The sequence below is a fragment of the Pongo abelii genome, chromosome 5 (genome assembly GCF_028885655.2).
Source record: "Pongo abelii isolate AG06213 chromosome 5, NHGRI_mPonAbe1-v2.0_pri, whole genome shotgun sequence".
Lineage (NCBI taxonomy): Eukaryota > Metazoa > Chordata > Mammalia > Primates > Hominidae > Pongo > Pongo abelii.
Genome location: NC_071990.2, coordinates 149,476,048 through 149,499,615, shown reverse-complemented (window position 1 = coordinate 149,499,615; position 23,568 = coordinate 149,476,048). Strand labels below are relative to the sequence as shown.

General features: G+C 40.5%; 1 protein-coding gene across 1 annotated transcript in view; it reads right to left on the bottom strand.

Annotated features, from left to right (window-relative positions):
• Nucleotides 1-23,568, bottom strand: part of SAMD5 (sterile alpha motif domain containing 5) — a 441,477-nt gene that overhangs the window by 33,113 nt on the left and 384,796 nt on the right. The window lies entirely within an intron of this gene.

Sequence of the window (23,568 nt, the reverse complement as noted above, 5' to 3'; positions counted from 1 at the left end):
TCACAGAATTGGAAAAAAATACTTTAAAGTTCATATGGAACCAAAAAAGAGCCCGCATTGCCAAGACAATCCTAAGCAAAAAGAACAAAGCTGGAGGCATCACGCTACCTGACTTCAAACTACACTACAAGGCTACAGTAACCAAAACAGCATGGTACTGGTACCAAAACAGAGATATAGACCAATGGAACAGAACAGAGCCCTCAGAAATAATACCACACATCTACAACCATCTGATCTGTGACAAACCTGACAAAAACAAGCAATGGGGAAAGAATTCCCTATTTAATAAATGGTGCTGGGAAAACTGGCTAGCCATATGTAGAAAGCTGAAACTGGATCCCTTCCTTACACAAAACTTATACAAAAGTTAATTCAAGATGGACTAAAGACTTAAATGTCAGACCTAAAACCATAAAAACCCTAGAAGAAAATCTAGGCAATACCATTCGGGACATAGGCATGGGCAAGGACTTCATGTCTAAAACACCAAAAGCAATGGCAACAAAAGCCAAAATTGACAAATGGGTTCTAAGTAAACTGAAGAGCTTCTGCACAGCAAAAGAAACTACCATCAGAGTGAACAGGCAACCTACAGAGTGGGAGAACATTTTTGCAATTTACTCATCTGACAAAGGGCTAATATCCAGAATCTACAATGAACTCCAACAAATTTACAAGAAAAAAACAAACAACCCCATCAAAAAGTGGTCGAAGGATATGAACAGACACTTCTTAAAAGAAGACATGTATGTAGCCAACAGACACATGAAAAAATGCTCATCATCACTGGCCATCAGAGAAATGCAAATCAAAACCACAATGAGATACCATCTCACACCAGTTAGAATGGCGATCATTAAAAAGTCAGGCAACAAGAGGTGCTGGAGAGGATGTGGAGAAGTAGGAACACTTTTATACTGTTGGTGGGACTGTAAACTAGTTCAACGATTATGGGAGACAGTGTGGCGATTCCTCAGGGATCTAGAACTAGAAATACCATTTGACCCAGCCATCCCATTACTGGGTACATACCCAAAGGATTATAAATCATGCTGCTATAAAGACACATGCACACGTATGTTTATTGCAGCACTATTCACAATAGCAAAGACTTGGAACCAAGCCAAATGTCCATCAATGATAGACTGGATTAAGAAAATTTGGCACCTATACACCATGGAATACTATGCAGCCATAAAAAATAATGAGTTCATGTCCTTTGTAGGGACATGGATGAAGCTGGAAACCATCATTCTCAGCAAACTATCACAAGGACAAAAAACCAAACACTGCATGTTCTCACTCATAGGTGGGAATTGAAGAGTGAGAACACTTGGACACAGGAAGGAGAACATCACACACCCGGGCCTGTCGTGGGATGGGGGGAGGGGGGAGGGATAGCATTAGGAGATATACCTAATATAAATAATGAGTTAATGGGTGCAGCACACCAACACGGCACATGTATACGTATGTAACAAACCTGCACGTTGTGCACATGTACCCTAGAACTTAAAGTATAATAATAACAAAAAACTTGCAGAAAATGCAATTCTTTCCTCTTGGAGCTTTCAGACTACTTTGAAAAAGAGAATCTTCACCAATAAAGCAGTTGAAGTAAAGATAACCTAAGTATGTTTAGATGTGAATGGAAAAGCTGTCATTTATTGAATGCATACTCTGTAGGGCCTGGCACATTGCTAGTCACTTGACGCACAATGTCTTATCCTCAAGAGAAGACAAGAAAGGTGATATTCTTGTTTCTCTAATGAGGAAACCAAAGATCAGAGAAATTAAGTAGACTCCTAGGTTACACAACTAGTAGATGGTGGACCAGTATTCAAACTCATTTGTCTTTTTAAAAAAATGTTTTAAATGTTTTAATTGGACATAAGTTCAAATTTACAGAAAAATGGCAAAAACAAAGTCCACCTAACATTGACTTCATTTGCTTTATTATTGCAGACTCTCTGTTTTTCTATAAATACAGAAATTATGTATCAATATGTACTCAGAACTATTGGAGGGTGTAACGTACGTCTCAGCCATTTCTCCTAAGTACTTCAGCAGGTATTTCATGAGAATAGAGATGTTTTCTTACCTAATTAGAGAAAAGCTATCAACTTCTGTGTATTTAACATTGATACAATACTTTTATCTAATCTACTGTCTGTATTCCAGTTTCATCAATTGACTCAATAATGTCCTTTACGACATTTCTTTCCCCCATAGTACAGGATCTAGTCTAGGGTCAGATATTGAGATTAGTTCTCATGTCTCTTTAGTCTCCTTTGATCTGGAACAGATTCTCAGTATTTAATTTTTGCCTTTTATGATATGTAAATTTCTGAAAATGAAGACTTCCTGCTCCCATTTTTTATTTTAAAAAGTCCATGATTTTGCATTTGTCTGATGTTTTGTCATGATTATCATTCTCATCCTGAATATTACAGGTCACATTATGTCTTTCTTATGATATTACATCTGAAGGCACAGGTCTCATTGATGGCAATAATTTTGATCACCCAGTCAAGGTGTGAAACTGATTACTCCACTACATAATTACTGTTTTTCCCCTTGCAACTAAAAAGCAGTCACTGGAGAGATATTGTAGGTCAATGCAAACATATTCCGCACCAAAATTTTCCCCTACATTTAGCAATGCTTGATGATTTTTGCCTGATTCAACCTTCACTTTGATGGCTGCAAAAGGCTGACTCTCCAATTCAGCACTTCTTCCACTCTGAGTTCACCGCAAGCAATAACCCTCCCTTTTCTGCCATTAAATTATCAATTTATTATTGACAGGGAGGCATGAATTCCTACTTTTTTCCAATTCTGTGTAATTAGTTGCTATAATTCTTTTGCTACTCAAATTGTCCTAGCTCTGGTCAAAACAAACTCCTTAGTAGCTGACTTCAATGCCTTGTGGCTTTTTGTTGTTGTTGTTGTTGTTGTCTGTTTTCTTTTAGCATCGCCTTCCTTCCCAACATGACAAAATCTCTAGCACTAGGGGTGCGCAATCTTTTGGCTTCGCTGGGCCACATTAGAAGAGAAGAACTGTCTCAGGCCATGCATAAAATACACTAACGATAGCTGATGAGCTAAAAAAAAAAAAAAGTCGCAATAACAATCTCATAATGTTTTAAGGAAGTTTATGAATTTGTGCTGGGCCTCATTCTAAGCCATCCTGGGCCGCATGTGGCCTGTGGGTCACAGGTTGGACAAGTTTGCTCTAGCCTCATCTTAACCAGGACTTCACTGCAATCACCTATTTCTCCAAGGAGCCCTGGTTCCTTTGAGCAAGGAATTGTATGAAAGACCAAGATCTGGATGCTGTGTGTGCTCACTGCTCATGGGTGTCTTTCAGTGGTGAGTGAATTAGGAAGCATGCACATGTAGCCACACGCTTGCACATACATACATGCACACACGTATGTATGTGAATGTATATATACACACGCATGTGTGTGCATAATGTTTTTAAAGAGATAGTTCACATAAATACATCTGATTCAAGTCCATCCCCCACAACGTTTCTTCTTATTTTCCCCATTTCATTTTTTTGTTGTTGTTGTTTTGAGACAGAGTCTCGCTCTGTCACCCAGGCTGGAGTGCAATGGCATGATCTCAGCTCACTGCAATCTCCGCCTCCCGGGTTCAAGAGATTCTCCTGCCTCGGCCTCTGAAGTAGCTGGGATTATAGGCATGTGCCACCACACCCGGCTCATTTTCATACTTTTAGTAGAGACAGGGTTTCTCCATGTTGGCCAGGCTAGTCTCGAACTCCTGACCTCAGGTGATCCACCCACCTCAGCCTCCCGAAGTGCTGGGATTACAGGTGTGAGCCACTGCCCCCAGCCCCCACTTCATATTTGTATGATTCTTCTTCCTCATGTATGTGTTTGATCAATCCTATAATACATTTAAAATTGTTTCAAAACTACTTCACCCATACCAATATTTGCTTGAAATTCTGCCCCTACCCCTATCTGCCCGATACTGAGGACAGGTAGTCAGATACGATGTTCCCAAATTACCTGGATTAGTTCTTCCTTTCTTTTTTTCGCATTTATTGTGGTTGGGATATTCATTTAAAATACAATCAGGTTGACTTGTTTCAATTTGCTTTCATTTTCAGGTTTTTAAAATCCTTCTCCTCTCTACAGATTTAATTATATTTTTCCAATATGTACTTCCTTAGTTAACCTCAGGATTGAAAGGATAGAGAGTAATGCTTCCTAATGCGAAAACTGTACAAAAAGGTATACTTAGAAAAAAATTTCTCTTTACTGTATATTTTCCATGCTATTCTCTCCCACTCCTTGAGGATAACCAACTTCATTGCGTTTTGGATTATTTTTCTTGATTTTTTGTTTTGTAAAATAAGCAAACGTACATATATTTTAATAATTTCTCTTATTTCTTATATAAAATATAGCCTATGTTCTTTTATATGTGACTGTTTTCCTTTAACACTTTATCCTGAAAATCACTCTATATCAGTTCCTGGAGATCATTCTCATACCATTTTTTTCCAGCTGCGTAGTAATCCAGTGTATATATGTACCATAGGCCATTCAATCACTCTCTATGCTTGGATATTTAGATAGTTTCCAACATTTCAAAGTTACAAATATCGATGTAATGAATAACCTGTGCATCTGTACTTTCGTATTGTTGGAGGTGTATGCTCAGGGTGAACTCCTAAAAGGTGGATTGCTAGATTGGAGGATAATGCCTAGATAGCTAGAAATGGACCTAAGATGATTTTTGCCCTTTTATGCTCTATTTAATAGCTATTTAAGGTTAAGCAGCTTATTCACTGGATTTGGCCTTGGCTCAAAGCAGACAATCAGGAACTGTGTGCTGGAGAGGGCCTCAGTTCCCTCATTTATAAATTGAGGGGGCTGGACTGGATATTTAACATATCTTCCAATTTTAAATGATTCATATGTTAGGGCTCCAGGCCTACGTTCATATCTACATAAACTGATTGCAAGAAATAGCTCCAATTCTCCACTCCTTCCTCTACTCACACTTTGCAGTTTTTCCCACTAAGAAGTGGAATCTTTTCCCCCACCCTATGTATTAGACTGGCTTTGACCAACAGAATCTAGGAGAAGTAATGGTGCATCAGGTCCGAGTCTAGGCCTCAGGGCCTTGCATGCTTGCACACACTCTTTTGAGATTCTGTCCTTGTTTTGTGAAAAAAACACACAAAAAACACACACACAAAAAAACAAACCTGTCCTAGCATGATGAATGGCTGGAGACATATGGTCTAGTTACAGCCATCACTCTTAGCCAGGCAATCACCAGACAGGTGAGTGAGGCCCTTCTAGATCTGGCAGGCCCCAACCAACCCAACAGCTGAGAGCTGATGCATGGCTAGTCTGTCTGGGATCAGCTGCATCTGGCCCAGACCAGCTACTCAGCTGACCCACAGATTCATAAATAATAACACATGGTCATAATATTAGGACACCAAGTTTTTGGGTAGTTTCTAAAACAGCAATAGATAACTGGTACAGCAAAGGCATGGCATTGTCTTGAAGGTAACTCTGTCCAGATCTCCTAGAATGTGCAAAAGGGTCATCTTGGTTAAAGGGAAAGGCATTTCTAAGAAAGACACTATTGGATTGAACAGGGAAAGGATTGGCCAGAGATTGCTAACATATTTTGCCCCACAGATCTCAGGAGTGTGGAGCAGAGGCCCTAAATCTGGATCCCACTTTTGGCTTTGTAGCTCAGAGTCCCTGAGCTATGACATCTTCATGTATAAAGGAGGAAGAGGAGCCGAATCTTCAGTTTCATTTCACTCTAACTTGTCAGCTGATGTGTTAACTTCATATGGTGGAGATCTAAAGTTTTGGTGAGTTAACCTGGGAATCCTGACTCTTGAAGGTAACAGAAGGCAGTAAGATAAGGAGGCAGGCAGGCAGTGTTTACCTCTGCTAAACAACCATGTTGCTGCAGCATTGATGTAGCCATCCAGCTAAGGTAGGGTCCAAAGGGAGCTTCCTTCTCATTCACTATGGGCACTTTAAGGAAAATAGATCATAGAAAAACATTCCACAATTTTATCCCTTTGTAAGCATTTCTGTTCAGTTACATGCAGGCTTTTAAAAAATAATCTTGCCCAGAGGTCACAGGCTAAGTCAAGGATGAATAATATTCACCCACCTCAAGGGATCTCAAATAGTATTTGACAGAACATTCAATTCTTGAGAAAACACCACAAAGAGATGTATTCTGTTTCTGAAAATGTGACTAGCATCAACAATTAGTACTGTCTGTCACGAGATCAAACAAATCCAGGTTTTATTTGTATGCACTAGTGTGTTGAGGATCCTGATCATTGAAAACATCATTACAAAATATATTTGTAAAACTGCTATTTCTCCAAATATAACTAGTCATTAATTATATGTGATTTGTTGTATAGGTGGAAAAAATCTTTCTTTATTTTCTATTTTTTGAAAATAACATATAGACTGGCCAGCACAAATTATCTGGCATGACACAGCTTCACTGTATTGTGTAAAAGTCTGAAAGATTCCAGATAATGGGCTCCTCTCATTCGCAGCCTGGACACATATGGATCCGAGGTTTTTTGGGTCACTTTATAATAGTTCTCTTTAGATCAAACAACATGAGCCTTTCAACTCATTGCAGGGAGTTTTCCATGAGCCATGAGTCCTTTTGAGTGGCATTTTCTACCCAGCAACAGCAGGGTCACTAAAGAAATGGCTGAGAAGTAAGGAGGGCACTGCTGTGCCCAGAGAGAGTGGCAGGCGGCAGCAGAGATGTAGCCCCAGTTCTCTCTCGCTCATTCTCTCCCTTCTCGCTTCTCTTGCCAACCCCTTTGCAAGTGAGAGCAGTGTGACGTCAGGAGGCATCTTCTCCCCCAGATACGCCACTTGCCAGGAGCCCTAGCACCTGGGTGGCCTGGTGGTGGGTAGGCAATGAGAACTGAGGGCCACCAGGGTACCATTCGCTTTGGTGAATAAGCGATCCCTTCTATTTGAGGGGAATATCTGTCACTAAAATGGGCCAAGTGTGGTCACTGAGAACATTAAAAAAACCCTACCGATCACATTCTCTCTTACCAGACTGGGAAATGGTTCTTGAGGGATTAGATGATAATTTCCTGAAGTTCTACGAAAACTAAATTCTCTAAAACATCCTTTGCTCTTCCCCAAAATTGTCACCATACATCAAGACACTGGACTGCTAAATGAGTTCAGATGGGGATAATGAAAACCTCATAACATCGTGCTCCGGGTCCACACGAATACCTGACAAAGTTCCTCGGGTGTAACATGAACTGGCCTCGTCACCGTAGACTGAATGGGCTTTCTTGGGAGGCCTGTGATTCAGCTCAGTGGTTAGCAAACTATTTCTCTAAAGAGCTGGACAGTAAATATTTTAGGCATAAGTTTTCTGTCACAGTGACTCAACCTTACCACTGCACTGTAAAAGCAGTATGGACAATATGCAAACAAATGAGGACAGCTGTTCCACCCTAAAGCTCCAATCAAACTTTATTTATGAGGACAGATGGTACAAAAGAAAAGAAAGAAAGAAAGAAAGAAAGACAAAAGATGGATGGTCACAGTTTGCCAGTATCTGTTCCCCATTTGAGGTCTTTTCCCATTTAATAATTATGTTTTATTTAATTTTCTTGACTCTCTCTTCTCCTGTGCCAAGTGGAGACATTACCAGTTTCTTTACCCCACAGGTTTTCAGAGACTACCACGCAAACATTTTCAAAGGTGTGTAATACCATACAATGGGCTTTCATTATCAGTGAGATCAACATTACTGACTTGAATTTAGTGTAGGTTCTTCAAGGACTTTACTGTACAAAAGCAGCCCCCAAGATTCAAATAAACACACTCACAGATTGATGGTTCCCGCCCCCTCTATATAAAGGCCTAGTTTCTTTCTTTCTTTCCTTCTTTCTTTCTTTCTTTCTTTCTTTCTTTCTTTATTTTTTTGTTGCAGAGTCTCCAGCCTAGGCTGGCATGTGGTGGCGCAAGCAAAGCTCACTGCAGCCTCAACCTCCCAGGCCCAAGTGATCCTCCTGCCTCAGCCTCCCAAGTAGCTAGGACCGCAGGTGCACACCACCATGCCGGCTAATTTTTAAATTTTTTTGTAGAGACATGGTCTCACTATGTTGCTCAGGTTGGTCTCGAACTCCTGGGCTCAAGTGATCCTCCCACCTTGACCTTCCAAAGTGCTGGGATTATAGTAGTGAGTCACTGCGCCCAGCCCGAGGCCTCGTTTAGATGGATGCCTATCTCAGGCTTAGCCTGCATCTGGTATTGAAATATACATTCATTCTTGGGGCTGCTTCAGCCATATGAGGCAGTCATTATGGAAACCTATTTCTCATCCTCAGCACTAGGGTTTGAATTGGGTAAGGAAATCCCAAGATCCCTTCGATAAGCTTTCCTGTCAATGATCCGTTTCCTAAAATTTTCTCCTATTGTTTCAGTGTCTTTCTCTGTTGGTTTCTCTCAAGCTGTACGCACATAAGTGTATCTATATAAATCCATAGGAATATATATGCAAAATATAGTTGTTCTCTTTCCCTGCTGCAAAGCGGTAAAAGCCCACACGGAGACCCAATGATCCAGCTCATGACATACTCACTTAATGGACAATGAATTGGAAGAGGATAACAAAATCATATGCAGGCACCATGTTAGGTTAGGTTCACTACTTGAGTCTTGCCAATGGAAGAGAAGGCAATAAAAAGAACCCCATTTACTTCCACTGTCATAAAACCAGAATTCACAAGCAGCATTTCGTGTAGCATGAGATGTCCACAGGCCCTGCATCCACACACACCCATCTTTGCATTCCTGTTCCGTTGGATTCTGGCCTTTGCCAGCCTCAGCACAGGACACGGAGCCCACCCTAGGACAAAATTTATCATCAGAAACTTTGAAACAAGTAGCTGCTAAATAGAGGTTCCATAATAGAGTCAAACTCAGCTGTCACCTGCTGCTCTGTTTTGCACTGCAAATGTAGGAATATAGAAACATTTTAAGCAGCTTAGGGGCAGAAATAATAGAAAACTAGTGATTTGGGTAATTTACATATTTATAGAGGCTGTAGAGATTTTAGTCAGGAAACAATGAAGAAAACAGAGTTGTCAATGATCAAATGCTGCCTGCCATGAAGAGCTAAAACCAGCAATTTACAGCTAAGCTCAGTTACACCTTTGAAATTACTGCAAAAAAAAAGGGAAAATAAAACCCAATAATATGCATTTTGGTTGAGGTTATCAGCTTTAAAACTCTATAAAATGAATGCACCTGAGCATGTGAGATTTCATAGAGGTAAAAAAAATATCATTACAGAGAATAACAGCACAACTGAAAAATGAACTGTGCACATGGATGATAAGGTTTCATGTGCTGCTCTCTTGGGAATATCTGCATTTTTATGGAAACAAAGGCCTCAGTCAAAGGAATAACTCTCTAAGAGTGCAATCCAAGATATCACAGGCAGAGGAAAAGATCCCCCCCACCCCTGTGGGGTTCTGGCTGATGTCCTCACTGTGTCTCAGACCAGTGGTCATCTGCTGTTTGTAGGGTCTGTTTTCTCCACATTATTTGCTCCAAAAGATGAGTTAAACTTCCATATCACCTACCAAGCACAGTGCCCATGTGAACACAGAGATATTCCCAGGGTAGATATTAGGTTGGTGCAAAAGTAATTGCATCTTTGCCATTAAAAATAATGGCAAATTAAAAGTAATGGCAAAACTGCAATTGCTTTTGTACCAACCTAATAATATGGGGGACACTTTTCTTTCTTATCCTGTAACCTATGTGCAGATTTGATGTCCATTGCCCAGCATGGAAAAAGCAGGAAGGAAGGAGAGAATATTTACTGAGCTCTTGCTGTGTGACTTTGTCGCAATAGCATTATGCCTCCCAAAGTGCTGAGATTACAGGCGTGAGCCACCGTATGAGCCACTGTACCCTGCCAGACCCAGGATCTTAAATGGGAAACCACCTCAATTGCAAGAGTGAAGATTACTTTAGACTACTGGGTTCTTCCAGATTGAAAGAGATTTAGGGACAAACTGAAGCTTCAGAGGAGACCCTCTTCATTTATCCTCTGACTTTCTGTGAAGTCAGTGCCCAGTGTTGAGGCAAAAAGAAGATTAGTCAGACTTCGGCAGACCTCAAGCATCAAAATGTTCTATAAAAGCAGAGGGAGGCAGCTATTGCACTGGCTATTACAAGAAAGTACCTTTGAAAAAACTATTTGTCAGGACAAAGCCACCTAAATCCTCAAGCTACAGCTCTCAGCCTAAAATAGTAAACTTAAAAATTATTTCAGCTGAAGTTAAGGTTACTCTCCTATGGAATGTCAAAAGAAATGTGTTATGCAGACATTAGGAGAAAAACTTAAAACGCTACCTGCCGCAAGACTTTTCTGGAAGTGTGCATTGCATGTTGTTTGATCTATTCTTAAGGTAGTTTATGACTTCATATAAGTATGTAGACTTCTCTCACCTCATTGAGCACTGATTCCTGATATTCTACCAAAAATGACTTACAAATTTTCCTACCCATGCCTCTTCCAGCAGCTGTCCCTGCTGACTAAGCATCAACAGGGAAAGGGCATTCTTCAAGAATAAATCACTGCTCCAGGCACTTGTCAATGGCTGTCACCAGATGGATTCTTTTCAGCCTTGGCCCTCTTCTTCCCTGAGTAATTTTAAGGGTGTTCTGTTGGCCAGAGACAGGATCTGTAGAATCTGGGGTGTAAAAGCCAGAAGGAAGGCATGACAGAGGCCATTGAGTCCAACCTTCTACTTTCACCCATGAAGAATGTAAGCCCAGTGGCAGAGAAGAAAGTTGGTATATCTTCAAAATGCAAGGTAAAAATTCATTGTAGTCTAATTTTCTGTCTGAAGCTGAGCTCCAGGCCCTGCCAATGTCACCAAAAGGCAGAAAAGAAGATAAAGGCGATCAAAATAGAGAAAAAAGTATCAGCAAAAATTCAAGTAAAAATATCTATGGTGAAAAATCTTCAGAAATTATTTTTCCTTTTTTCTTCATTAAAAGCATTCTCAAATCTCAAACAATTTGGCATTGGGATGCTGTGCTACTATTTACATAAGAAATACTTGAGGACACAATTTATAATTTATAAACTGTCCAGGGCCCCTAATTCAAAAAGCATTTTCTGAGATCTCACTGTGGGCCAGGTGCTGGGACAACAGGAAACAAGGCCCCACGCAGCCTTCAAATTGCTCACTGTCTAGTGGGTTTCAGAGCATGGAGCTTTGCAACATATCAAAACAACTACAAATCCCTTTGGCCCAATAAAAGGCAAGCCTCGGAGGATAGGAGTCTTTGGCATTTGATTGAGCATACTGGAAATTTATAAGAAAATTATCTTTTGGGCCCACACATTTTTAGAACTCCCCTAAAAGTTGATATTTAGCCTTCTTTGAAATCAATTAATTTTCTGGAGCTCCCTGGGGTATTTTATTCTGTGAAAATTAGATCTGTGGTTTTAAGTAGACGTAAGTTTTCATGTTCAATTTCACGATTTTATATATGATCAGTAAGTCATGAGTTACATACCAACACATTGAAAGTGATTATATCTAGGTGGTGAGATTAGAGGTGATTTTTTTTCATTTTTGCCTATTCATATTTTCTAAAATTTCTAAACATTTGGAATAAAAAACAGGCATAAGCCAGGTGCAGTGGCTCATGCCTGTAATCCTAGCACTTTGGGAGGCCTAAAGTAGGCAGGTCTCCTGAGCTCAGGAGCTCAAGACCAGCCTGGCCAACATGGCAAACCCTGTTTCTACTATAAATACAAAAATTAGCCAGGCATGGTGGCACACGCCTGTAATCCCAGCTGCTCCGGAGGCTGAAGCAGGAGAATCATTTGAACCTGGAGGGAGGTGGAGGCTGAGCAGAGATTGTGCCACTGCACTCCAGCCTGGGTGACAGAGTGAGACTCTGTCTCAAAAGGAAAAAAACAAAGGCCGGGCGCAGTGGTTCACGCCTATAATCCCAGCACTTTGGGAGGCCGAGACAGGTGGATCATCTGAGGTCGGGGGTTCGAGACCAGCCTGACCAATGTGGAGAAACCCCATCTCGACTGAAAATACAAAATTAGCTGGCCGTGGTGGTGCATGCCTGTAATCCTAGCTACTCAGGAGGCTGAGGCAGGAGAATTGCTTGAACTCAGGAGGCAGAGGTTGCAGTGAGCCGAGATCGCACCATTGCACTCCAGCCTGAGCAACAAGAGCGAAACTCCGTCTCAAAAAAAAAAAAAAAAAAGGCATAAAGTCTATTTTAAAACCATTATGTTAGTTTTGAGTTATGTTCTAATGAAGAATATACACGTATGAGTAATATAAAAAATTGGACAAAACAGTAGAATTTCTTCCAAATTCAGAGTATCTGATGGGGAAAAGAGATCTCTCTGGTAAAGCTGGCAACCAGAAGTGGGAAAAGCAGTCAGAGTCCCAAGCTCCTTAGCTAAGCTTGCAGGGGCTGCAATTTGAGAAATGGAAGATCAGCCCAGGCAATCAGGTGTGAAGTGAGTCACTGACTTTTGTGACAAAGGAATCTGGCTTGGGGAAGAGAAATCATGAGTATAAGTGTATGAGGGCAGGGCAAATGACTGCAACAAATAGACCCAGACTGTAATGATTCAAACACAACAGAATGTTTTTCTTTCTCACATAATCCAATCTGGGTGACTAGACTGACAGAGGCTGTGTTCCATGAAGTTCTTCAGAGACCCAGGCTAGGCACTGGCTCTGCCACCTTCGACATGTGGCTTCCTCCTGTAGCTCTAGTCTAGCCATAGGACTAGAGCTAGAGTCCATGGGAAGAGGATACTGGAGCACATTTGGAAGCTTTTTGGGGCCAGGCTTGTAAGTTATACATATCACTTTCATGCACACGCCAATGGGGAAAACTAGTCCCCTGGCTACATAGGAGGCTATTAAATGCAGCTGGGCAGTCATAGATCCAGCTGCTATTAAAGAAGAGAGGAACCAATGTTAGTGAATAGCTGGCAGTTCATGCCACAGAAGGCTGAACCACCGGCATGAGACAGCTAGTAGAGATTGGTTAAGAGGCTTCCCCTGGAAGCAGAATGATAAAACACAATGTGGAGAATGTACAGCAACATTTTGTACAGTCTGCTTCATAGACAAAGAAATCTGGGGACTCCATACTCTAGGACCACCTTGGAAATTCACAATGCCTGTTAGAATATTAAGTGATCTTAGAAGATTTTTTTTTTTTTTTTCCAAGATGGAGTCTCACTCTGTCGCCCAGGCTGGAGTGTAGTGGCATGATCTCGGCTCACTGCAACCTCCACCTCCCGGGTTCAGGCAATTCTCCTGCCTCAGCCTCTCAAGTAGCTGGGACTACAGGCATGCGCCACCAAGCCCGGTTAATTTTTATATTTTTAGTAGAGACGGGGTTTCAGCATGTTGGCCAGGCTCCTCTCAAACTCCTGACCTCGTGATCCGCCCACCTCTGCCTCCTAAAGTGCTGGGATTATAGGCGTGAGCCACCACACCCGGCTGATCTTGGAAGTTTTATAAAAAATAAATCTAATGTTTATAGAAATATCTGCTTAATCTTCCTAGCACTATCCACACATATTTGACAGCGAATTAGCTTCCATTTGTGGTCAGTCCACCATCTTGAAATGACTGCTGCTAGACGATGCCATTGGCCATGCATCACTTCTGAATCTGTACTGAACAGGTGCACATTTAGCAAAAACATGCATTTCCTTAGTCCTAGTGTTACAATCAGAAGATGTTCAGGGTGTTAGAAATGGACTCAGATGAGTTTTTATTTTGTTCTATCTTTACCATAAAGAATAACCTTGAGGTAATCAATCAGATCAATGTTTTAGGTCTTCTTTCCCCATCCATATAATGAGGGCCAGGATATTCACTTAACTTGTAATGCATTTTACAAAATCAACATAAAGGTTTATATTAATGTGATTAATTAAATTAGCAATGAAATGACTAATAAGTAATTAGCTATGGAACAGTGGCTCCACTATAATTGTATGCGTGAGGATTTGCTACCTCTCTTGAAGGACTGACCTCATAGAGGAAATAATTAACACTACTCCTTACCTTTTGATATTATAGATGGCCAAGGTTGTGGCTTTAAAAGATCTTTTCTGGCAAATGAATTCTTGGAAGGTGTATAAAAACTGATGCCTTACGATGTAGCCAAAAAATATTTATTAAACACTTATTTTAAACTAGGTTTTATAGGAAATCCAAAAAGGAATTTTGCACTGTTTCTGACTTCAGAATATACAGGTGTGCACATAATTATGATAAAAATCAGAATGTGGTAAGAGGGCTGCAGGAAATTGCTTTTTAGGGTAAACTGGGAGAGGAACAGAAAAAGTTTCAAGAAGATGATAGTATTTAAGCCACTCTTTGAAGAATGATCAGAAACTCAGTGGACAAGGTCAGGATGGTGAGTAAGAAAGACAGGATCACAAGGTATTTCTCACAATTAGAATCAATTAGAATTAAGAGAAGAATTAAATCTTTTATTAGCATTAATCATAGAAGTAACTAGGAGGACACAGTCAACTCTTTAGAATGGCTTTCTCAAAGTGTGTGCAGATGATTTGTTTTGGTGACAGGTTCATGTAGATTCTGAGAAAAAGTAAGGCTCCCATGGTCAAAAAATTAGTTGGAGAAATACTAGGTTAAATAAGGTTAACTCTATTTCATTACCATGTGTTACTGGGAGCACAAGGATATGCAAATGAGCTCTATGAATTCCTAAGAAGAAGATGCAGAACCAAGAATTTTTCAAAACTAAATCAAGGTTCAAACTTTCTCAGTGTAGTTTCATTCACATTATACCTCAGGGACAGTTAAAACCCTAACTGGATTTTATAATGTGGCTTTGATACATAGCATTTTTGAATGCAACAAATGTGATAAATGTCAAATGAACATAGTTTTAACAAGGGTTTAGAGCCATCTCTGAGAGATGTGTGGGGCCATTTGGACCAGGAATGATAGCTTTTTTTTCCCCCTTGATTGCCATACTATTCAAGGCTTAAACTGGAAAGCCACAATTACAAAAGCAATGTAATATCAGAAAATATTCAGGCCCTATATCATAAGAGGAGACTATTGATTTCTGAACTAGAAACAATATCTAAGCCAATGAAGAATGAGGAGAGATGGCCATTTTGGAAATAAAGAATATCATTAAGTATCATGTTAGGGCTGAGGGGCTGAGAATCTTTAATAATTCAGAAGTTCATTTACCTGGTGGAAACGGAGGAAATGGAACAGGGAAATTGGTAGGGGATTCCTAATGGAGTGTAAGGAAATCAACACGAAGACATGAGTATGAAGGGTTGCTTAATAATATTCTACCTATAAAAAGTGTAACATGAAGTCTTAGCACTGCCTCCTAGTGCTGCCTATGGAATGAATGCTAAATAAGTGATTATATCAAAGTTTCCAATATTGTGGTCTAGTTTCTGATTCTTTTCCACTCTTTCAGATACAGATGCCTATCCTCATACTTTTAGTTCCAGAAAACTGGCAGATTTCTGACTACCCTGAGTATAATAGAAATGGCCACATCCAAATGCGAAAATGATCTACAAAGAAGTTATTTAATCCAGCACGGAAAAAAACTACTTTACAAAGGGCACATAGTCTTTTAACATATTACAACAAATGAATACAGAATGAACTTTAGGAAAGGAGAAGATGAGATTAGTTCTTATGTAACCATACCAAATTGTCATTTTGCAGTCTTCAAGAATGACACCTGATGAACTCTCTTATTTGTAAAAATTTACTTTCCACTTACATAATTGAGATAAATATGCTTTAAATAACTGTTTCAATTAACTATCCTACTGTATAAACACATAGATGTGTATGGATGTATAAACCATAAATTAGCTAACATTTACCAAGTGCGTACTATGGGCTAGGCATTATTCCCAATTCTTTATGTATCTTAACCTATTTAATCCTTATAATATCTCTATAATACTGGTACTATCATTAGCCCATTTTACAGATGAAAAAATTGAGGCACAGAGATGTTAAATGACTTGCTCAGAGTGATACAGCTAGTAGTTGACGAAGCTGTGATGTGAACCCTGACCATCACACTCTTAAGCTTCTAACGCTATTTCTTCTATGTGCATATGAATGTGCTTACTTAGAAAAATAAGGTTCTGAGCCCTTAGACCCTACCTAAATATTTAAATAAATTTTGTTGTGATTCAAATAAATTTTGTTGTGATTCTAAAAAAATCCCTACCTTTTTGTTTTATAATAGAAAAAACAAGACAAGGCAAAACATTCATAATAACTACCCATAGGACAGGCTAAAAGTTCATGCTTTTGAAAATCGTAATAAAAATATGACAGGTGGCATTACATCTAATCTGGGGAGTCACCTGGCCTCCTCCTTCCTTAACTCTTCCAGCAATAGGGTGGCCTGCTGTGTTTGAATAGGCGAGCTGCTTATATTCAAAGCGACACAGATAACTGGCACAATTAGTGACAGTGAGAAAACAGAGAGGGTTTATGTTTTCCCATAACTATCTAGGTAACTCTCCTGTGATTCTTCATTCCTCCTCGGCAGGTGAGCTGCCGACCAAGCACCCATTAGCCTCCTGTCTCCTATCTCACTTGCGTCAGCATCACGGGCTGGGGCAATCCTGTTCATTATGGGGCTGGTCTTACTACCGCAGCACTGCTCATTATATGAATGACCTGTGTGTACACTTTTGCGTCTCCAGCAAAATGACAAAAGGCAAAATAGGAGAACTGTCTCATTTCCCAGTGAGCTCTTGCAAATTCCTTGCATGTTTCAGAGTGTATCATGGCTGATAAACCTTTATCAACTCAACATCGAGGAAATGATCATCATCTCTGCTTCATGTGAGCCATTTTGGTGTATGGAAGTGACGTGTCCCAGCTTTCCCCCTCCTTTGACAGATCCTCCATGGGTCCTGACAAGTTGGGAATGATACTTGCTCTACAGCTGTTACAATCATTCCCTAGTACAGAACTGTGCTGGTTCAAAACCAACAGGAGAGCCAGGGGCTGTAGATTAGGACTTAGTCTTCAAGACTTCATGGAGACTGGGTCTATCCTAAAAGAAATAAAGTCCAGTGAAACTATCAGATAGATTCAAGTTTGCTTTTAGCATCACCAGTTCACCTTCTTGCTTCCCTTCTTCCTTCTCTCTCTGCTACTCCTTCACTGGCCTGCCTCCCTGGAGCTGGACAGTCTCTCCCTCAACTCATCCAAAACTTCTACCAGGGAAGGGGGCCAGATAAAACATTTTACAACTTGGTATGAGTAATTTACCTCTACCTAGAGTGTGAGCTCTTCTAACTAATTGTGGAATACAAGCCTTTGGTCTGTGTAAATTAATTTCAACTATCAGGGAGGAAATATCAGGGAGAGGCTTTTGTGAGGGAGAGCTTTCCCAGAAACCCTGAAATTAGTCCATACACAAAGGTGACAACTCAAATGCCTACGGATGCCATTCCGGTAATGTGAATGAATAGAACAGGCTGGAGTAAGACAAGAGGAAGAGGCGAGGTCTACTACATGTGGGAGAGCTCATGCCTTCTCGAAGGATGCTACCACTGTAATTATGCAAGAATACTAGCCTAGCTCTGCTAGTCTATTTTTTCCATAGAAGTAGACAAATATGTCCTTTTCTGTGATTTCTTCTCATTTTTAAATTTTGGCAATCAATTGAAAATCTAAAAACATTCTGTAGGCCTTACAAAAACACACTGTGGGCCTGAGCTGTTTCCAGGACGTGCAGTTTGAGACCTTGACAATTATCTTCTCTCCAGCTGGTCCTTAGCCCCAGGCCCCACAACTCCTATGTATTTAGGTTAGGTATAGTGATAGTGCCAAATTGGATCTGGATCCCAAGGCTGGTCATTAATATCTTGTGTGAGGAAAATACTTTACAGTTTTCAATGCACTGTTAACGCATGTTATCTTTTTTTTTTTTTTTTCCTTTTTTTTTTTGAGACAGAGTCTCGCTCTGTCACCCAGGCTGGAGTGCAGTGGCGCGATCTCGGCTCACTGCAACCTCCACCTCCCGGGTTCACACCATTATCCTCCCAAGTAGCTGGGACTACAGGTGCTCGCCACCATGCCTGGCTAATTTTTTTGTATTTTTAGTAGAGATGGGGTTTCACCATGATAGCCAGGATGGTCTCAATCTCCTGACCTCGTGATATGCCCACCTCAGCCTCCCAAAGTGCTGGGATTACAGGCGTGAGCCACCACGCCCGGCCAACACATGTTATCTTATTTGATTTTCACAATCATCAATCAGCATGCTCTTATTATTGGCTATAGGGTGATATATTATTATCTGCTTGATCATGATTATATATGTATATATATATATAAGCACATGTATGTATACATATGAATACATAAGTTACATATGATAATACTACATGATTATATGCTATAATGTGATACAGCAAGGCTCTCCCCAAATTCTTAAACTACAGAAATTATATGCAATGAATAAGACCAGATTATTCAAAAAGAGATCTTGCAGATAATATTTCCTGAGTCAGAAATTTAAAAAGCAAACCATTAGCTATATTCTAACAGTATAAAGAACTGAACATAAGAGGATACCGATCTTTTGGTAGTGAGGTTGTTGGTGAATCTGGTAAAGATGCTTGTGCAGGGAGGAAGTGCCCATCCAGGCACTTCAGGGAAACCCAGTTCTGACCTAAGCACACAACCCGGCTTGTTCTGTCCTAGAGGGAGATAAATAAGTGACTACCATAAATTGAACCCGCTGGCTAACTGGAGCCCAGAACCTGCTCTTGTGATTCACTGGTTGCTCACTGAGTAACCTTCTGATCATAATTTGGCATTTGATTTAGATTTTTTTTTAAAGGGAGTAGATACATTGGCTGGGAGAAATGAGTATTGAGTCCTCTTGGCAGTCATATATCATGCTGTAAATTTATAAATTGGTAAGCTAGCATATAAGCCCAAGTCCTGTGGGCATGCTTAGCACTGGCCACTGAGGGAAGGGTCATCTTCAAAGTCATAGAAATTAAGATTTGGAGCCTGACAAGCCAAATACCAGGCCCTCAGCTGTGATCCACTTGCCATGGTCAATGTCATCTTCTGAAGGAACCTGACAGCCTGCAGCTGGCATCCTACATTCTCCTCACCTAGCTGCTATTTTTTCTTTCTTTCTTTTTTTTTTTTTTAAGAAAAATCTCACTCTGTTGCCCAGGCTGGAGTGCAGTGGCCCGATCTCTGCTCACTGCAACTTCTGCCTCCCAGCTTCAAGTGATTCTCCTGCCTCAGCCTCCCGAGTAGCTGTGATTATAGGTGTGTGACACCACGCCCAGCTATTTTTTGTATTTTTAGTAGAGACAGGGTTGCACCATGTTGACCAGGCTGGTCTCAAACTCCTAACCTCAAGTGATCCACCCGCCTTGGCTTCCCAAAGTGCTGTGATTACAGGTGTGAGCCACTGCGCCTGGTCTGGCTACATTTTTATAATCCAAATTCCCATTTGCTAGAGAAGAACTGAAGGCCCCCAGGAATGAGATGATTTGCTCCAAGCCTCACAACCAGTAAGCACATAGTTGAGCTGGGTCATGACCTTGATTGCTCCTATGAGGCCGCTTCTCTTTCCACCACACCATGCTTTCTAGGCTTGCCCTGCTGTTACTGCTAGAAATGACCTTCATGCTCCAATCATTTTCCACAAATGTCTAAGTGCAGGAGCTGACCTGGCCCCACTCCTCCAAGACTGCTCTCCTTTGGGCAGTCCAGAGTAGTCCAGAGCTAAGGCTGGTGATGCAGTTCAAGAAGGATCGCCTGCTGTCACCCAGAATGCATTTCAACACATGCACAGTACAACCTAGCGGGTTATCTTTTCCCCTCTCTAGTTTGTGTCTAAACCTGCAAATGAAGCTCGTGGTTAAGCAGGTAAAGCTGGGGCTATAAGATTTTTTAAACAGCTTTATTGTGCCATAATTCACATATCATAAACTTCACCCATTTAAAATATATATTTCAGTCATTTTTAGAATATTTAGAGTATAATCTAATCATCACACTTTCATTTTAGAACATTTTCTTTTAACCTCAAAAAGAAACCTCATTCCCATTAGCAGTCACTTCCCCCCATCCCACCTCCAGACAACCATGGATGTATTTTTTGCCTCTACAGATTTGCTTCTTCTGGATATTTCATATAAATGGAATCATGCAATACATGGTCTTTTGTGACTGGCCTCGATTGCTGAGTGCAATTATTTTGAGGTGGTTCGTCCATGCTCTGCAGAGGTCAATACTTCAATATTGGTGCTATGAAGACTTGGAGAATAATGATTATGGCCAAATCCCCAAACTGCACACTTTCACACTTTGCTGGTGATGCGCTTTTTTTTTTTTTTTGGTTAATGTTCTTTTCTAATATTCCAGTGAATTTTTTTTAAAAACTTCCACAGTATAATATTTCCACTTGAAGAATTTTTACTACCATGATTTTAGTTTAAATAATATTGTTACTTTAAAAATTACAATCTGTTGCTCTCTCTGTTACTGGGTTAATTTTTGCACATCCCGTCTCCACATCCACCTTTCCTCCCCACTGGCCAGATCATGTGGCAAACCATCCTGCAGAGACTCTGGCTCCCTAACTGGACCATGTACCTCCTCTTATTCCAGAGCTCTGAGATCAGCCTATTTAGCACCAAGGAAGCTTCCTTCAAGTCCACAGGCAGAATGAATTGTCCTGTCTCCGAGCTCCCCCAACCCCAGCCTCAGCCCCAGCTCAGAGTCCAGTCCTTATCTCAGGGATTTCTAGTTGTTATTCTGAATGTCTCTGCAGTGATGCTGAACTCCATGAGGGCAGGAATCAGACCTTGGCCATCTTATCCCTCACACACCACACCCACCACACAATGTGCTCAACAGATATGTTACAGATCAAATTGAATTAAAAGACAAGGACACTAATGTGACCTTTCTGGAGAATGCAGAAAGTAACAGGAAAATAGCAAAGTTCCCCAAAGGCCTCAGGTGCACTATCAGGACTACCAGGAGAACAATTTAATCACAGAGAGGTTCCATAAAACCTGAATAAAACGTTTGAAGATAAAATAAGTTTGTGGAAGTTATGCCACATGCAACACACTCCCTCTTGCCTTCAGTAATCAAATATTAGTGCTTAAGACCAGCTGTCTCTTTCAATGTCCCTGACTTTGGAGTCCTGTGTTCCGAAAATGGTCTTTGAAGACACAACATTTCCGGGTCCAGTTTCTTGGGAATAGCATGGTTTATTTGGTACGGTGTCTCTGTCTACAGGGGGAGGCTTTACCCACAACAAAATCCGATTGCTATAGGGATCTTATAGGCCACTTGATTCTCTAATGTGGCCGAGGTCAAACCAGTCAGCCTCTTTCTTCGATCTTCTATCCCTGTGTTGAAGTGCCATGTGCTTTTATTAGGATTTGGAGATATATGATTGGCAGCAAAGTCAAGGCAGTGTAACGGAATCAAGCCTTTCATTACTCTCATTTGCTCGGCTTTAGAGGATCTGAACAATGGCAGGAATAGGAAGGGAACAGTGGATGCCACCTGTGATGCTCTATCCTGGGCTCACCTCCTCGCCTTGGACAGTCTCCCTCACTCTGAATTCCTCTGGCAAATGTGTCAGCATCTGATGCTGCTTCCATTTTCATTCTCATATTTCACTCTGGGAGCCTGATACATGGCTAGACCTGACAAGAATAAATTTATAAGGATGCAAGCTACAGAAAGCCTTGAATATATTCCAGTTAAAGGTCTATGGGGGCAACAAAGAAATCATCTCCAACTCATTTTTGGAGCACTGTAACAAGGGCATTTTCCAGGGGAGAAAAATCATGTTTTATTGTCGCACTTGTAATGTTCATGGCTCTTAAGGACTTTGTCACCTCTAAATGACAATACATTAAAGATAGCATTTCAGCATTTGCAAGAAAAGGCAGGGCCAGTGCTTAGAGCCGGCCTGGGCTCCTCCTAAGCTGCACTTTTCATCAAATAAAATCGATGCCTATATATCTTGATGTTAGAGCTAGGCTACTGGTTTTTAACCAATCAAGCTTTGTAGCAATTCTTTCCTGCAGAATAATTTTTATTAATGAGAGGTGAGATGAGAAAACTCCACTTTGCCTTGAGCAAATCTGATATGCTAATACTTCCTATTATCGAAATGCTAATGAATCAAAATTTAATCCTCAAATAGACAGAAAGGAGCACAGAGTTTAGAATCATGACTTAGATGTGAATTTCTTTTCTGCCACTTACTGGAGAGGTAGTTTCCAGAAAATAAGCCTCAGTTACTTCATTGGTAAAATGGGCTTTTCTTGAGTATCAAGTGAGATTGTGTATGTATCTTGTATATAGTAAAACACACTAAAAATATAAATTCTATGCAAATAGAACAACTGTCTTCATGAGTGCATATGAATATTCATGTCCTCAGAGATAAATGGGGTCTGTTTCTGCTGTGTTTAATATGGGATTTCCTAAAGAATTGCTTAAGAGGGGTTATAAATACTGCTTAACAAAATGTTTCCCCCCAGTAGGTCTCACGGATGCACTGCTGGCATCATTGAACAGCAGCATCAGGACAAGTCTCAGAACTGTATCATTAGGAACTGGGCAGATTGGGAACTTATTTTTCTGGGTGACCTACAGTGTCAGTATTAAAAATGTGGCATTAGGCTGGATGTGGTGGCTCACAACTGTAATCCCAGCACTTTGGGAGGCCGATGCAGGCAGATCACAAGGTCAGGAGATGGAAACCATCCTGGCTAACATGGTAAAACCCCATCTCTACTAAAAATACAAAAATTAGCTGGGTGTGGTGGCGTGCGCCTGTAGTCTCAGCTACTCGGGAGGCTGAGGCAGGAGAACCACTTGAACCCGGGGGATGGAGGTTGCAGTAAGTGGAGATTGTGCCACTGCACTCCAGCCTGGTGATAGAACGAGACCCTATCTCAAAACAAAAAAAAAAATACAAAACAAACAAACAAACAAACAAAAACCCAGTGGCATTAGACACATGGAAAAGAGCATAGAAATCCCTTCAAAGATGATGAATTAAATAAAGTACATCTGTGTCATGGAATACTATGCAGCCTTTGAAATGATGCTTTGGAAGAATCTTGCATGACATGGAGAAATAGTCATGATAAATATTATGAAAAATGAGTAGGCTATTAAACAAAAATGTATATATTCATTTTTATCTAAACCTGTCTATGCAAACTTACATCTAGAGAAAAGACCAGAAAGAAATACACCAAAATTACCTCCATATGAGTACAAAAATGGGTAAGTTCTACTTAAGAACTGTTCACCTTTTAAAGAGAAATTTTAGATGACTATAAAATTAATACGAACAGCAATTTTACCTTGGATGCTAAAAAAAAAATGCACTCATAAGCTGCTGAATAGAC